Here is an 18,261-nt window from a genome sequence, read left to right as displayed (position 1 = left end):
AGATCAAAAAGACCCATTCCCCCATGGAGTGGTAGCTGAAGAGGGAAGGGGAAGCTGCTTGTGCCTGAGGGCTTTTTTTTTTTAAAGTTGAACTTTATAATTTTTTAAAAAGGCTTCGATATTTTTCAGTCAGGTTCTTCCTCCAATCTTTCTTCCTGAAATGCTGAATGAAGGATATCACAATATAACTTCCCTTTTTGGTATTTCAGAAAGCCAGGATAAACTATGGAAAACTGGAGGACCTCTTCACATACTTTAGCTACCTCATAAGGAAAAGGCAGACCATTCTACTACAAATGGAAGATATTCTTCCCCCTTTTCAACACAAAACAGGGAAACAGTTTTATGGATAAGAAGATTTCTCTGAAGCAGATCTCTGATTGACAACATGGTATTATGATACCATCACATTTTCTATAGGCACCTGGTTGGCTTAGGGTAATCTTGTAACATTAAAACAATCGCTCCCTCCCTCCATCCCTCCCTTTTTTTTTTTTTTTCCAAAGAACAAGATGTGACTGAATCAACTGCCTAGAGCATGGTCAGAAACTACAGGAGTACTGGAGCAAAAACATGAGCAGTAGCAGGTCCTACTAGGACTCAGCAGCAGATCCTCTTAGGGCTCAGTCTGCATCAGCCTATTTGAGCTCCTTAGTGTCTGGAAATGGATACTTCTCAAAGTGCACCTATAGTTATCAGTGTCTATATATTGTAATATTAATGTATATTAACCATAACATATCATATGCATGTACAATATATGTATATATTAGCTTAAATGAATTATGTAGGATACTTTTGTTAATGTTAATATATTCGTTGTGATCTAAACTAAACCTTCTGCCAGTATGGATGCCAGTATTGTCACATGTTGCTAAATCATGTATTGATGCATTTTCTGGCGTCAGGAGGGCACCAGGCTGGAGGAAGCTGTCTAGAGTCTGTTGGCTCCAGGTGCCACACTGGGAAATCAGTATGTATACAGTTGGACACACAATGAAACACAGTGTTGAATTACTAGAGTCCACCATTAGCAGAGGCTACCTGCTGTATATGGCCGATCCCCATTTGTAGAGGCTGATGAGAACAAGGCAGAGGGATAATGGGGATAGCCTTTTCATCCCCACTCCACCTCCTCATATGCAGGATTTTCAAACAATTATGTCCAAAGAGAGCTGCAGGTTCACATGGATTCTGAATTTAGATGTGAGCTGGGTTTTGCTTTGAGTTGGGCACATCTGAGTCAGGCATGCAATGAATCATCCATCCATATCATAGCATCTACACAAGGATGCCAATTAAAATTATAGTTCCCCTTGTCCAACTGCTAGCAAAAGAGACAATCAATAACCATTTTCTGTCAAAACAATCAATAAAGGTAACAACACTTGTTGATATTTGCTTCAACACTGCAGAGCAAATATCAATTCTGGAATGAAAAAGAAATGTTTTAAAAATGTTGCTAACTGTAAAGAAACGTATCATTTTGTAAGGAGGAAAAATAATGATTATAATAGGGAATGATGAATTTACTTGTTGACAGCAAAGCTGTCATGCTTTTTAGAAACCAACCAACCAACCAACCAAAAAGCTAAGGCTGCATCGACTGAACTTCATAGAAAACTTTTGTGCAGTCTGCAGACCTGAAAAGCACATTGCAAGGTCCTCAAGCAAACATCATGAGCTTATCAGATTAAATATCTTATAGATAAGAAAACTGCCTTAAACAAGTTTTAGACCAGAAGGACAGCCTAGAGATAGTCTAAATAAAAATATATTCCTAATAGATGACTCAGGTCAAAGCATTCTGTTTCCAGCTATGACCGTCCAATTGTTTTGAGAAATTTACAGCAGAGACTATGGAAGTAACAACCCCCCTGCATTATTTGTTATTACAACCAGTTACTTAGATACACTGCCTCCAAACAGCCCCATAGCTCCATTTAACTCTGACAACTAATCATCCAAACTCTCTTAAAAGACATTTAAGGTAAAGGCTGTCAATACTATATAATATTCATTGCTGTGCACAACTTAGGGCAGATGATAGGACAATTCCCTGCATTCACAACCATCATGGTCCACTTCAAATTAAAGCATGTAGTCATTTGCAACAATCAGAACAAGAACCCGAGAAGTCAAAGAAAATAGTTTGTCCATCTTACTATATCTGTTTACCAGTTAGGATAATCAAATCCTTGCATTTCTTTTCTTTCATAAAGCTGCAGGTTACACCATGGCATTTAAAGTGAACAAATGAAAAGTTGATGTAAGGCAAAGTTAGTGATGTAAAAATTTTTCAAAACAGTTTGTAAAAGACCTTGAACTCCTAGCATTGGCCTCCTCGTTAGAAGAACATTTACTTTTTCTAAATGGAAACCAATTGTGGTTTTTTTGATTTTTTTTGAAAAACATTATCAAAGGAACAGGTGAATTATTGCATGGCAGTTCACTAGTCAATCTCCGGCACAAAATTCAGTTTTTGCTTTGTTTGTGCTTTGTATGTATGTGTCAGCTAAAATAGAAAAGGTTGCCTCTGTAAGATGCAGATTTATTTATTTATTTGTAAGATCTATAAGGCTGCCCAACTCAACCAGTGTGACTTTGGGTGGTGTACAGGATAAATCAAAGAAAACAAACAATATAATATATAAATACTAAATATAAAATATAAAATGGCAACCAAGGACATAACAAAGCAATCCCAGGGGACACTAAAGGCCCCTAAAGCCTGAGGGAAGAGCCAGGTCTTAATGGCTTTCCTAAACTTAGGAAGACATGGGGCCTGTTGCATATTGGAGGTGGGGGGAGATCATTCCAGAGAACAGGGGCAACCACAGAAAAGGCAGGCTTCCTAGGTCCCATAAGATGACCAGATTTAAAAGAAAGAACCTGGAAGCCCTTTCTGTGGAAGTGTGTGGGGTGGGCAGATGTTCTTGGGAGAAGGCAGTCCTTCAAGTTACCCAGCCTTATGCCATGTAGGGATTTAAAGATAATAACCAGCACCTTGAATCACAGCCAGAAGCCTATTGGGATCCAGTGCAGCTCACGGAGTAGAGGTGTTACATGGGCATAATGAGATTTGCCCATAACTACCTGCACTGCTGCATTCTGGACCAATTGAAGTTTCTGGATGGTTTTCAAGGGCAGCCCAATGTAGAGTGCATTGCAATAGTCCAGTTAGGAGGTGACCAAGGCATGAGTGACTATGAGCAGGGTCTCTTGGTCCAGGAATGGGCACAACTGGCACACAAATTGCAGTTGTGCAAAAGCCACCCTGGCCACGGCTGCCACCTGTTCTTTGAGCAGGAGCTGTGAGTCCAGGAGAACCTCCAGACTGTGCACTAAGCCTGAATGGGGTAGTGCCATCCCATCCAGAACCAAAGATGGAAACTCTCAACTGCACAATCTGAGGGTACCAGAACCCTTAGCCTCTCAGTCTTGCTGGGGTTGAGCCTCAACCTGTTCTTCCCCATCCAGACTCCCACAGCCTCCAGATATTGGAAAAGAACCTCAATAGCTTTACTTGGATGGCCAGGGACAGAGATGTATAACTAGGTATCATCTGCATGTTGATGATACCTCACTCGGAACCAACTGATGATCTTCCCCAGCGGCTTCATGTAGATACTAAAAAGGAGCAGGGAGAGGGCAGAGCCTTGTGGCACCCCACAGAGGAAGGGCCTAGGGTTCGACCGCTCCCCTCCCACCAACACCAACTGGAACTGGCCTTGGAAGAGGGAGGAGAACCACTGCAAAACAGTGCCTCCCACTCCCAGCACCTTAGCTGGTCCAAAAGGATACCATGGTTGATGTCTGCTATCACTTAAATTTAGTGAACCTTTTATAATCTTGGGAAGGAGTGAGCAATATGGAAGACAAAACAAAATAGTCTGAAGAGGTACAAAATAATATATGCTGAGAAACCTTCCCATCAATAAAGTGTATCATCTATAAATAAGATACACATACACACACATACATACATACGCATAAATAAGATACAATAAATAAGATACATACACAACTTTTGTTTGTTCTTCCCTCTCTAGGAATTCCTCCTAGAGATAGATGGAAGGAGATTTTTTGCTGATATCACCTTTGATTCCAATATTACAGTATGTATCATATTTTTCCAGATTCTCTTCTAATTCTTTAGAGTAGCTGTTTAGGAGATTGTGGGAGATGCCTACAACAGTACTAGAACTCCTGGTCTCTTGGTTTCTAACCCAGTGCCTTTAACCACTGCCTCAAGGAACAAAACTATACCTTCCCAAAAAGGGGAAGGAGAACGAAGGAACTAAGGAAGAAGGATCCCTGCAGTTTTTCCTAGAATATATCAAAAAGAAACGTATCTTCTCCTTCTCCTTTTCCTTTTTTATCTGAGGCCTTGGACAATTTATTGGGGTAGAAGGTTTTTCCCACCAAGGGCATATGAAGTATACCGCCGCCAACCTAAACAAACCGTTTTTTGCAATTCCATAGAAATATTTTTTTCCTCTCACCATTCAAGTAGCAATCCAAACATTTGAATTGGCCTTGAATTTCTGAACTATTCATTTGCCCACTCATGTTGCAACGTTGCTAACAAATCTAATTATCTGTGCAGCAATTTGCATTGAGCATTTTTCACAGAAGTACAATATCCTGGTGCTGTGTATGTATATAGGTGCTTAGGTCTTTTAGACTGAAGTGAGCACTTGTTAAATAGATTCTTTTCATTTAATAAATTAAATATGGTGATTATATAACCAGTTGTTTGACACTGCGAAGGCTAGTGCTGATGGCTCCTTTTAATCCTCCCCTCGCACCTCCAGTGTTCAAATTTGAATGACATTCTACTTGTATGATATGTACACTGAGACAACTCTATTCTTTCCCACCTGTGAAAATTACGACACCCTTAATCATTCCCTGGGAAAATGGAAATTGCTAACGAAACAGTGAACCAGTTTAATAGCATGAAAATTTTTACATGAATAGTGGAACAAACAGCACAGTTTCAGCACTCCGTGTCTTCTCATCAAATCTCAGCAAACAAGCCATTTTCTTCTGTAGCTGATTTTTAAAGGAATTAGGAAGATGATTGTATTATTTTATGAAAAGCAAAGGGAAGGCAAAATATAAGGAGATGGAACATAAAGTTCCTCAACAAGGTTTAAGGTTCCATTTCTGATAATATTAAATATCAAACTGCGTAACAGCAATGTATTTTCAGAACGAGTGTTGTAGTTTTTGTGCGTGTCCATATGACTGTACGGCAATGGAATCAACAGCACAGATCCAATAATAACTAGGCTTTGTGAAGCATCAGATGAGTGATTTGCCTGAAAGGAATCTGATCAAACAACCCTTTGAATCAAATCTTTGAATTGATTCAAGGCATCAAACTGAATCAGGCATGAGGGGTTTAATGGCAGTTCAGAGACTGAGTGGACTCTCTGGCTTTCAATAGGTTTCAAATGCTGCTGCAGTTTTCCTTCCTCAGACAGACAAAGCTGGACGGGGGAGAATGGTGAAGGGATAGACTCTCAGATACTGACATAATCGGCCTGCAAAGTTTTATCAGTTGTGCAAACTCTGTGTATCAGAGGGCATGGGGAAGTACTATTCTGCAGTTTTTTACTCATTCATCTGCTAGAATTGTTCAGGTAGGTTTCCTGGGAGGAAAAGAGAGAGAAACTTAAATTTATTGTGCTGCTCTTTGGGGATCTATCTTGTATGGTCTCTAATACTTTTTAAGTTCATACCTTTTTATTTTTATTCTTCCTTCCTATTTGTCTGATCTGTAGTATAGTCCACTAGTGTCGTCTCCAGAAGGCTTCAATTCTTCAGCAATTTCAGTCCTTTTCAGTTCCCTTTCATTTCTCCACCCCCTTTAAAACAGCAAGAAAAACAATGTTCTGTTTTATTTCTCATACAGTACTTGTCTTGCCTTGTACTAAGTAGGTCTATCTTCTTCACTGTGTGAATGCAGAGGACAGGACTCTTCAGCTTCATGAAATTTCAGATTGTTCATCAACCCCCAAATATTTATTATATGAAAATAAATTTATAAATACTACTTTAACTAATAGTATTATGAACAATAGTATTATGAATACTACTACTAACACTGACCCCTCAGATAGTCCTATTGTTCGTTGGGGGTCAATATTGACCACTTTGGAGAACCCTGATCGAGGATCTTGTTGTACTACTGCATAAAATACAGACTATTTTAATATCATAGTGTACTATAGCCACATAGTTGCAGCACAAATATTTTTCAGACTTTTTTCATTGTAAAAGCATCTCCTAATTGTCATTCCCAGAAGAGGCTAACCTTGTTAATGAGTTATGCCAACAAGCCTACCAGACCAGGAAAGGAAACAGTGGTCACTTCAATCTTTATTAACAGCTTACTTTTCAACAGTTTTTTTTTAGAACTTTTAAGTTGGAGAAAGATGCTTTGTCTATTGGTTCAAATATTACTTATCTAAAAGTTCTTTGTTGGGTAATTTTTGAGCCTGCTGTACTATTCTTTCTCATTTTTGTTATTTCTGCTTTGAAAGAGTTGCAGGGGGATTGTGTCAAAATTATATTGTGGTGAGTTTTCCACTTGAAACTTTGCAGGGTTAATATCCTCTAAACTGTCTACCATCCATGCTATTTTTATTCCGATTCTAAAAAAAAAAAATGAAGCAGTTAGTGTTTTGAAGCTTATCTGTTATCTCTGTGGCTGACTCCTTCACTGGATCAAATCTTCTCTCCAATGAGTTAAATAAGACATAAGTTGTACTAGAGTGATTGGAAATACCAATTTAGTAATGATGGGAGAGGAAAAGGGATGTTCTAAACACCGGAGGAAGTGTGCTTGAGAAATGAACAGAGCTGTTCCACAGATTTCCAAGCTGTCTCCAAGAAATATAAGCACTAGAGACTTGATGTTTATTTTTTGTAATGAAAGGTGAAGCCTTTGCTGAGAGTTTTTACAGTATACGTTCCATTATTAATCTAGGTATAAGCCCCATATGTAGAAGAAACCATTTTCACCATTATAAATGCTATCTCCTATTAAATATACCTAAACACCAGTACTTGCTGTTGAGTTGCAAGTATCAGTTTGCATGTTTATCTTAGTAGCTGAAAGAAAACTGTGTAAATAGCTCCCTGCCTAAGCTTCTGTGCCTGTAGTTTTCATCCATTCTCTTATTTTTTATTTCCTTTACCGCTGAATAGTTCTATTAACTTGACATGAAGTTTCTAGAGATATTGACCCACTTTCTGCTTTTTTCACTTTTGTTAGGTAAAGGTAAAGGTTTCCCTTGACGTAAAGTCCAGTCGTGTCCGACTCTAGGGGGCGGTGCTCATCTCCGTTTCTAAGCCTTAGAGCCGGCGTTGTCCGTAGACATTTTCCAGGTCATGTGGCCAGCATGACGACACGGAACGCCGTTACCTTCCCGCCGAAGCGGTACCTATTGATCTACTCACATTGGCATGTTTTCGAACTGCTAGGTGAGCAGGAGCTGGGACTAGCAACAGGAGCTCACCCCGCCGCGCGGTTTCGAACCGCCGACCTTCCGATTGGCAGCTCAGTGGTTTAACCCGCAGCGCCAACGTGTCCCTCCTTCACTTTTGTTAAGACTCGGTAAAAAAGAAAAGGAGAAAAGAATTTTTTTCTCAAGAGAAAAATGAATTCTTTCCATATGTGAATCCAGTGGCTCCTCAAGAGCAAGATTTTACTACATAAATACTCAGTATCTCTCCACCTCCATTCCTTCTCCATCCATTGTGTCAGCTTGTATGATGCTGGCCAGGAAAGAAGTTAGAGACACGGCTGTATTTATGAGGCCAAAGAGTACACCCAAGGGTGAAGATTTTCTTTTGTTTTAGGGCAGCTACTGAGAGCTCTGTGTTCTTTTATGTGTGTAAGAACAACATTGTGAACAAGTCCTCTCCTTAAAGCTTTTTCTCTTACCTTTACAGATGCAACTACTCAACAGGCAAAACAGGGGGACTTATTAGGTAAGACAAGTAGCGTTCCTACCACCACTTATTCTTACTATGCTAGGAGGTATACTTCTAAAGGAAAGATTGATTAGGGAAGAAAAGTGAGAGGGTTATGATGCTTTGGACAAAGACTGCAGAGATTATTAATGCAAAGGCTGAAGGCAAGTATATTAATGCCCCCAGCTATGCAGCAAGAAGATGTAGTGCCCAGGCCTGGGTCTTTGAATCACTATTCTAACCTTTTCCTCCACCATATTCTTTCAATGATACATTAAAAAGGGGGGGATTACACTGAAAAAATAAAATAGAAACAGGGGAGTCAGACACTTGCTGCAGAAGAGAGATACTGCAGCAATGTTTTCTCAGAGGCAGATGATCATGCTTTCCAAGCCCCAAAACACAGGTTTTCTTTCCCCTCTTGAATTTCTAACTGCCCAGATTCTTGCTTATGCTGAAACAGTTACCTAGGGATTCATTAAAAACAAGGAGAAAAAAAAGTATGGGGTGGAGGGAAGCAGATATGTCATAAGAATTAGAACAGATCTTGGTAATGTTTACTGAGCAGCTTGGAGGCATCGGTATTAATGAAAGAAAGGATGCAAATATAAGGAGTTAAACCTGATAATTTTTGTCTTTTTAATCTTTCCTGGTAGACCTCTCAGGGTCATTACAGAGCCAAATAAGATTCGATGATCCCAATCTAGTGAGGGAAATCTATACATTTAGGGAGTGGGTGACAATGTACAGCCAAATTGTGATAGTCCTAGGAGCCCTACTGATGTGGCTGGATGTATCTTTTCACGTAGAACGAAATTCAGATTTTCATCTGGGGATAACAGATAGAACTTACCTCTAGGTTCCTTATTAGCTGTAGTAGCTGAATTAGCTCTGAATGAAACTATTCTGGAGGTCTCTTCTCAATCCTTTCTGTGGCTGATCTGTTTACTCTACAGCCAAGTCTCATCAACTTCTCCTTCATGATACCTTGGCAGTGCTAATTGGGTTTAAATAAATTATTCAACAAATAATTTAGTAATGACCAATAGCAGTTCACCAAAAGAGTTCCTTTATGTGTGTTTGCTCTGAGCTAATCAGCAACACCCATCCGCTAATCAAATCTAATCAAAATTGGCTAATTCTCATGCATGATTGCTGGATTAACATGGCTGGGTGAGATTCTGAAAATCTGACATCCCTTAATTAAATTTCCCTTAATTTCTAGGGAATTATTTTTTCTGCTCCCTGTGTAAATCATTCAGATGCCTTCCAGTGTAGTCAATGCTATCCAAGGCCTCAAAAATACAGTAACAATAATAATCAAACAAGCTGAAAAAGGAAAATGGCTCAAATTGCCATTATGAATAAAGTGGATTATGTCAAGGAAGCTGTGAAGCAACTCTCTAGCACCATAGTCTACCAGCTTTTCCCATCTCACAGCTGTATATCAGAGAGAACGATGCAATCTTATGAAAGAATATCCTAAAGACATACAAGACCATATCTACATGCAGATACCAGAAACTCCTACTAAGCATCTTCTATCTTCTCCCCAAAATACACAAACCAGACAACCCAGGGAATCCAACAGTCTCAAGCACTGGAACCATCACAACTGGAATATCAAGTTTCATGGACTCTGTACTCAGACTTTATGCTACCAGCACTCTCAGCTATGCACATAAGAGACACCACAGACTTCCTAAGAAGACTGAACTCCATGGGCAATCTCCCATGGGAAATCTCCAAGTTAGGCAGCATGAATGTTGAGGCATTATACACCAGCATCATGGCATGGGACCTAGTTATTTGCAGGACCACCTTTCTCCAATCATTTCTGCCTGCCAGAGACATTCAGGCAAAGTGGATGCATTTCAGGTCCCCTCACGTTCTGACCCACTTGGCAGAGATGTTCAAATGATAGAATTAAACCAGAAATTCAGGACACTGAACTACTCTCCCAGTGAGACCAATAGACAAATTAATAGAGCCATATTGATTCCTAGGGAGAACCTATTAAAAGACAGACCACAGAAACAGAACAACAGAACACCACCTACAGCTCACAGATCAAGCCACTTACGTTATTAATGAGCTAGAAACCATCAGGCTAGAAACCAGGAAACTATGAATCCTAGTCCTGCCTTAGGCACAAAGCCAGCTGGTTAACTTTGCGCCAGTTCCTTTCTCTCAGCCCAAGGAAGAAGGAACTGCCAAACGGTTTCCGAAAATGTTGCCAAAAAACTGCAGAGACTTGTGCAGGCAGTTGCCAGGAGTCAAAACTGATTTGAAGGCACAAAACAGTTCACACTGGACAATGACACTGAAGCTTTTCAGGTCCTGGGTGGCAGGCCCAAACGCACATACAGAAAAGCACCCAATCTGAAGCAGCTTCTCATAAGTACCAAAACAACAACAACAACAAACAAACAATAGGAATATGATGCTAACATGGGAATGAGTTCCTGCAACAAACCCAGATGTCTGTTCTGCACATCTTCACCAAAATCACCATTACCGCCCCAGCAAGTAAACAAACAAGATTAGAGGTGCCTTCATGTCCTCTTCCTCTAATGTGACATACCGTATGACAGCAATGCCCCTCTGGATTCCACATAGGACAAATGGGACAAACTTTGTGCCAACAAATTAATGGACACAAGTTTGACATCAGGACTTAGAACAAGGACAAATATCAGAGCATTTCAACCTCCCAGGACACTCTATTTCAGATTTCAAAGTAACGATTTTGGAATAACAAGACTTTAACAGCATCGTTGAGCAAGAGAATGATAAACTATGAAATCAGAAGGTTTCAGGCTATCTCAAAAGGTCTCAACAAACACAATGCAATAAATAAATACTTATAATGTATCTCACACATAACCTACAACTGCATAACCAACCTGTCTTCCCTCCCTCTACCCTCCACCCCATGGGCCGCATCCCAATTCTGTGCATCTGAGGATGTGAGCTATAGCTCACAAAACTTATGCGGTTAGATAAAAATGTGTTCACTGGAAAAAGTACTGTCAGATTCCTTCTGATTTTTTTTTGTACTATGAAAGAGAGCCTGAAATAAAATGCCATTTTCAGCTCAAGTACTAGGTTTGTTTCTTCCTATGGTTACCCCTCTACAAAAAATATGCAATGAGTATTTATCAAGCTATGACAGGAATATGTAATTTCCAGTAGTTAGAGGGCTACATCAGTCTTCACACAGTATATCAAGCACCAAGCTCCAAAAATGTGCTGGGCAAGGGCCTATTCTGTGGAGGGGTTCAGGAGTTTTAGGGGATACAATGAGTACTTTCAAAGATTATGAGGCTTGATACACCCATTTTGCTCTATAATCTCCTTGGTTAAAAACATGGGTCTTAAAGTTGTTCTTGTGGCCTTAATCTACCTCAATAGAGCCAACATTAGCACCTAAATGAAACCATCCAATTTTCTAAGACTCAAGATATGGCTTCTTTTGCTTCCTGTTGCTTTAAAGGACATATGACTTTGGAGTACAGTGTTCATATTTCTTCACGGGGGCAACTTATGCACAGCCAAAAATGCTGGTCTTTTGCTCTGTTTTTGGAGTGAGACAGATTAGTATGAATTAAAATAAAATACTCATTTGCAACTTGCATGCCAGGGATTTATTTCCCTTATAGGGATAGCATGGTATCACAATGAATGAAATGCAGCTTTGGGAGAGAATAGCTGAGTGCATTTGTTTATACACATTAAAATTCCCCTCTAGCAAAGTTTGCTTTACCCTGTGGCAGATGAGGAATCAAGCTAAGTAGACCACATTTCCCAGCTCTAATATGCCATGATAATGCTGAAAGGGACATGGGGAGAAATCCATCTGCCAAGTTAACTTACTGCTTGCAAATAATTATATGGTAGTCCTTCGGGTTCAAAGAAGACACACTGTTGTGCAGTTCATCTGTGAACACAGAGGTGGCTCTGCAGTCCCAGTCTGGAAGTGCAGAGTCTAACACAATGGGGGCACTGGAAGTCCATTGTTGCAGTAACTGTGGGTGTTATTCTGTGATGCTGCTCACGGTTTTCTAATAGTTTTTCGTGGTACCTGTCTTCAAAGCTGGTGGAGGGTTCATAGCACAGGGCTTGCTAGTCAGCAGCTGCAAATTCTAGTTCCCTTGGCTGGATGTCACAATGGCATAAGGTTTATTTCACAGCATTTTGTAGTGCTTGCATGGACAACCTCAAGGTCTCTTCCCAGATCCAGTACATCATAGAGCAACTAGTGAGGTATATGGTGATTATCCATTCTGATGACACATCTGGGCTCTGATAATAAGGGACTCAGTGCTGGTGGACTTCATGTGATTCAAGACCTCCAAGTTGGAGATAATGAATTCAGTCTTGCCAGTGAATGCCAAGGGTGGTATGGAGAGTGCACATGTGAAATTTCTTCAGTTGTTTGATGTGTTGTCGGTACAGAGTCCAGGTCTCACATCCATATAGGAGAGAAGAGATAACCACAGCTCTGTAGACTTTCAGCTTTGTGGAGATATGGATGTTGTGTTGGTTGAGCACTCTAGTAAGCAGTCACCCCGGAGCCTGGCTGGCCTTGCTAATCCTGAAGTCATTTTCTATGTCCAAAGACCGATCACTCGAGATGATGCTTCCCAAATATTTGAACCTGTTTACATTTGTCAGCTGGGTGTTGCCAAGAGTGATTTTTGGTTCTATGGGGTTGGTATTTGGCATGGGCTGATAAAGTACTTCAGTCTTGTTAGGCCAAAAAGCATAGCAGTGTCTAAGAATTTGTTCAGCATCAACTGTAGATCACTGTCATCACAAAGTCATCAGCAAAGAGGGTTTCTTGAATGACTGTATGGAGGCACACAACCATGCTTTACCCCATTGGAAATGGCAAATACAGCTGATGTATCACTGTTGTAAAGGACCTGTCCTGCCATTCCATCATGGAGCAGCTAAATCAACTCCACAAATTTCGTCAGGCATCCATAACATCTCAGGATGATCCAGAGAGCATCCCTGTTTACAGTCTCAAATGCCTTTATCAGGTCAATGAAGACAGAGTAAAGAGGCTTGTTTTGCTTGATGTACTTCTCCTGGACTTGCCTCATGGCAAATATCATGTCTGCTGTACTCCATTCTGGCTGAAAGCCACACTACACCTCTGGGAGGTTCCTTTTCAAGGCAGCAACAAGTCTGTTCAGAAGAATGTGGGCAAAGATCTTGCCTGCAATAGACAGCAGTGAGATACCCCTGTAGTTTCTATAGTCTGATTTGCTTCCCTTATTTTTATAGAGATCCATAATGAGGGCATCGCGGAAGTCATCAGGCATCTTCTCTGTGGTTCAAAGGTCTTCCAAGATGCCTTGGAATGCCTGTAAGGCGTTTGGGTCTAGTGCTTTGTAGATCTCAACAGGAATACTGTCCTGCCCTGTTGCTTTGAGTCTATCTGCAAGATTGCTTTCTTGATCTCATCAGTAGAGGGAGACAGGTCTAGGGCATCTAAGACTGGCAGCTAAGGAATCTGCTGTAAGACATCAGGATCAACTGTGGACAATCTATTGAGTAGGTTGGAAAAGTGTTCAGCCCAGTGGTTTTTCAGTCCTTCCTGGTCTTTGATCAGGCTCGACCCATCAGATAACAGCAAGGGGGAGCATCCTGATTTAGAAGGACCATAAACTGACTGTATGGCACTGAAGAACTCTCTGGTGGCATGCATGTCTGCACAGCATTCCACCTGCTCAGCCTTTCTCTGCCACCACTTGCCCTGCATTTCTCGCAGTTCCGCCTGTTCTTTGGACTGCAGGTGCTTAAACTTGTATTTCTTTGAGACAGATGATGGATCATTCTGCCAGTCTGCATAGGCCTTGTTCTTGGCCTGGAGGGCTGCTGAAATGGTCTCATGGTTTTCATCAAACCAGTCTTGATGTGCCCGGGTTTTCAGTTCAAGTACAGTTGTTGCAGCCTGCGTGATGACATCTTTAAACTGCATTCACAGGTTCCTACAAGCGGTAAATTACCAGAGATTTTTTCATTAAGCACATCTTGGAAGCATTGGACTTGGCCTGGGTCTTGCAGTCTGCTGATGTTGAATGACTTTCTCAAGTGCTTGGCTGCTTAGGATGTAAAGGGTCTATGTGCAAGTTGAGGACCGGTTGGACCAGCCTGTGATCTGTCCAGCACCTAGGACCTTGCATGGCTCAGGTGATGGTGCATTGGAATATCTGCAAGAAGTACTACTTGCCTGCAAGCAAGTACTGGTGGGACCACAACACAAGCATGTACTGGTGGGACCACAACACAGACAAAGTAACAGAAAATGAAGAAGCTGAAGCACGCTGGGACTTTAGCATTCAAATAGACAAGTATCTGTCACACAACACCCCAGACTTAACAACTGTTGATAAGAAAGACAAAAAAGTATAGATAGTGGACATTGCGATACCTGGAGACAGCAGAATAGAAGAGAAAGAACTGGAGAAAATCACAAAATATAAAGACATGCAAAAAGAAGTAGAACGACTGTGGCAAAAGAAAGCAAAGATAGTACCAATAGTAATAGGTGCCTTGGGTGCAATTCCAAAACATCTGGAACACCACTTGAACACCATTGGCACTGACAAAATCACCATCAGTCAGTTGCAAAAGGCAGCTTTACTTGGAACAGCTTACATCCTGTAATATACCTCTCATATTATTAAACAACAACATCTGCCTATCCCAGGTCCTTGGGGAGACTCAATAGGTGGACAAAAATACCAAATCCAGGCCAAAAGTATGGCTGACTGTGTGACCAACCATAATAAATCAATGTCTACTAAACAAATATTTGCAGATTTGAAGTCAGGATTACCTTACATTTTTAAAGCCTCATTCCATGGCAAATTCTAGATATCTAATGATACATTTATTTACTGCAGAGTGGGAATGTGCCCTTGGACACTAATGTCCATTAGACTTTTCCCAGGTTTTCTGTCTTCCCCTGACTTTTTTTTAAAAAAAACACAGTATTTTCATAAAATAAATGAATTGGAAGTTGGCATGCCACAAAACAAAACACCATATTTATTTGCAACAATGCCTTTGAGCCCCACAAAGGTCTCAGTGGGATAGTAGAGTGCATCCTGGGAACTAGTTTGTCAGTTTTGACCCAAAGAACTGGCCAAGTTTCATCAAATTGAAATGTTAAGCATAGATAAAAAGGCTGGCTCAGCGAAATGGTTCGAATGGTATATTTTCCTGTGAATAATGGAAGATTTCTTTTTGAGCATCTCATTACCAGGATGCATAAGTTGCAACTTTCTCCTCATGATTGGTGAAGGGCATGGAAGATCAGAAATGTTCTTTTCTGCTCAATGATCCATATGGACAGAGCAATATACACTGCAGGCAAATTTCAAGACAGGAATATGCCAAGTTGTGCATCTTAAATGAATTTAGTTAGTGAAGGAAGCATTCACTGAGGCAGTCAGCAAAGTCAGGTTTGTGGAACTGGGAGTGGGGGCATGGTTCTCGATGTAGGTGGGAGAAATCCTAAGCTCAGTTACCTCTGTTGTATAGTTCAAGAGTGACAACCTGCAGCCCATGGACTAATGCTGAAAGCAAGTGACTAGTTCAGAGAGAAAGGGTGCAGGTGTGGGACAGGGGCTGAACAAAAGGCAGCTAAAAAGAGAATATGACAGAGGGAGGGAAGAGGAGGAGGAGGAGGGGAGGGGAGGAAGGTTCCCCCCCTCCTGCCGTTCACTACCAATGTCTGACTTGTGGAAGAGTTTTGCCTGAAGAAATATAGCTATTGGCAAAAATAAAAGCTTTCCTTCCCTGCTGTAAAAGTGCCCAATTTACAAAATATCAATTAAGAGGGATAAAAAATGACTTTGCAGATGAGAATTAGGCAACCCGGTAGCCTCCCAGCACTTCTGATTACAAATCCTATAGTGTTTCCCTATTGGCTAGGGCCGACTGGGAGTTACAGTGCAAACCTTGGGGCCTTGGACAGGATCGTGCCTGAGCGGCCTCTCTTGTCCCATCGAACCTGACACTCCCCGTGGTTTACAGAGGAGCTGAGGGTTCTGAAGAGGGTTAAGAGACATCTAGAGTGCTGCTGGAGGAAGACGAGGACCGATTCTGACCGAACCCAAGCTAGAGCCGCTGTTAAGGCCTACCTTGTGGTGATAAGAGCGGCGAAATGTCAATATTTCTCTGCTCTTATTGCATCCGCAGATGGCCCCCGATGGCCCTGTTCAAGATCACCCGATCCCTTTTGGGAAGTGGGGTTTAGAAACCCATTTACAGGGCTGGGCTGAGGAGTTTGCTGGGATCTTGAGGATAAAATTGCTCGGATTTGTTCTAAGTTGGATACCAAGCATGTAGCAGGGTCAGGGGAGATGCCTAGGGAGCAGACTTGGCCAGTTATCTGGGAGTGGTTTGATCCTGTTGGGCCCGAGGAAGAGGACAGGTCTGTAAATGCCACCACTTTTCAGTGAAAGCAGCTCAGGAGGTGACATGTGGGTGAGTCCAGGCAATGGTGAATTCATCCTTGAAGGAGCGAGTGTTTCCAGCAGCCTTTAAAGAGGCACTGGTTCACCCCCTCCTCAAGAAACCATCACTGGAACCTACCATTCTAGACAATTTTTATCCAGTCTCCCACCTTCCCTTTTTGTGGAAGGTGGTTGAGAAAGTGGTGGCATTGCAGGTCCAGAGGATCCTGGATGAAACGGATTATCTGGACCCTTTTCAGTAGGGATTCAGGCCCAGATATGGGACAAAAACAGCCTTGGTCTCACTTATGGATGACCTCTGGTGGGAGCGGGATGCAGGCAGTGCATCCATCCTTGCTCTTCTTGACCTCTCAGTGGCTTTCAGTACCATCGATCATGGTATCCTTTTGGGTCAGCTTAGGGAATTGAGGGTGGGCAGCATAGTTTTGCACTGGTTCACCTCCTTCCTCTAGGGCTGGTCCCAATCGGTGTTGATAGGGGTTGAGAGATCTGGCCCGTGGCCCCTCTGTTGTGGGGTGCTACAGGGTTCGGTTCTCTCTCTGCTCCTTTTTAACATCTTCATGAAACCGCTGGGTGAGATCATCCGTCACCATGGGATGAGGCATCATCAGTACGCTGATGATACTCAACTATACATCTCCATCCTGGGTGACATAAGTGAGGCTGTGGCCACCCTCTCTTGGTGCCTGGAGGCCGTGGGGGTCTGGATGGAGGACAACAGGCTTCAGCTGAACCCTGGCAAGACAGAGTGGCTGTGGGTTAGGGGCTCCCGGGTATCCAGGAACATACCATCTTTGGTTCTGGATGGGGTTGCATTGCCCCAGACAGACCCAGTGCAGAACCTGGGGGTTCTCCTGGACTCATGGCTCCTGCTCAAAGAGCAGGTGGCAGCTGTGGCCAGGGGATTCTTTGCACAACTTCATGTTGTGCACCAGCTCCACCCCTTCCTGGATCAGGAGTCCCTTTGAACGGTCACTCATGCCCTGGTCACCTCCCTCATGGACTACTGTAATGTGCTCTACATGGGGCTACCTTTGAAGAGTATCCAGAAGCTGCAGCTGGTCCAGAATGCAACCACGCGAGCAGTCTTAGAAGCCCCAAAGAGGGCACATATAATACCATTGCTGTGTGAGCTGATGTCATGAGTACTGATGGCGAGCAGGAGGGGGCCTCTATCCAGGGGGAAAACGCATGCGTAGTACTGAGGAATTAAGCAGCCATTCAAAGAGACACAGATCAGACCCACCTTAACTTTTGGGGTTTATCTGTCTGGGTTTTTCCCACGCTTCTTCAGTTTGTTAGGATTTTCTGTCTAATGTAGTAGTAATAAAACACTAGAGACCTATTCCTTGTCTCAGCGTGATTCCTGACTCTTAGGACAGCTGCATTGGGTACCAGTTTGCTTCTGGGTCTAATTCAAGGTGTTGGTTATCACCTTTAAACCCTACATGACATGGGGCCGGGCTATCTGAGAGACCCCTTCACCCCCACTACATCAACCCATCCCACCCAGTCAGGCAGAGAGGGCATGTTATGGCCCCTGTCCATGAGGGATTGCTGATTGGCAGGGTCCAGGAGGAGGGCCTTCTCTGCCGTGGCACCCACCATGTGGAACAGCTTACCCCCAGAGGTAAGACAGGTCCCCACTCTCCCAGCCTTCTGGAAGGGGGTGACAACATGGCTATGCCACCTCGCTTGGGATGGGAGGGGGGATAGCCATTCTTGGGTGTGGCTGGTACAGTAATTGTGCCAAGTACAAAATCCAATTCCCATC

Source organism: Candoia aspera, chromosome 1 (genome assembly GCF_035149785.1).
Source record: "Candoia aspera isolate rCanAsp1 chromosome 1, rCanAsp1.hap2, whole genome shotgun sequence".
NCBI classification, from domain to species: domain Eukaryota; kingdom Metazoa; phylum Chordata; class Lepidosauria; order Squamata; family Boidae; genus Candoia; species Candoia aspera.
This window is presented reverse-complemented; position numbering follows the sequence as displayed.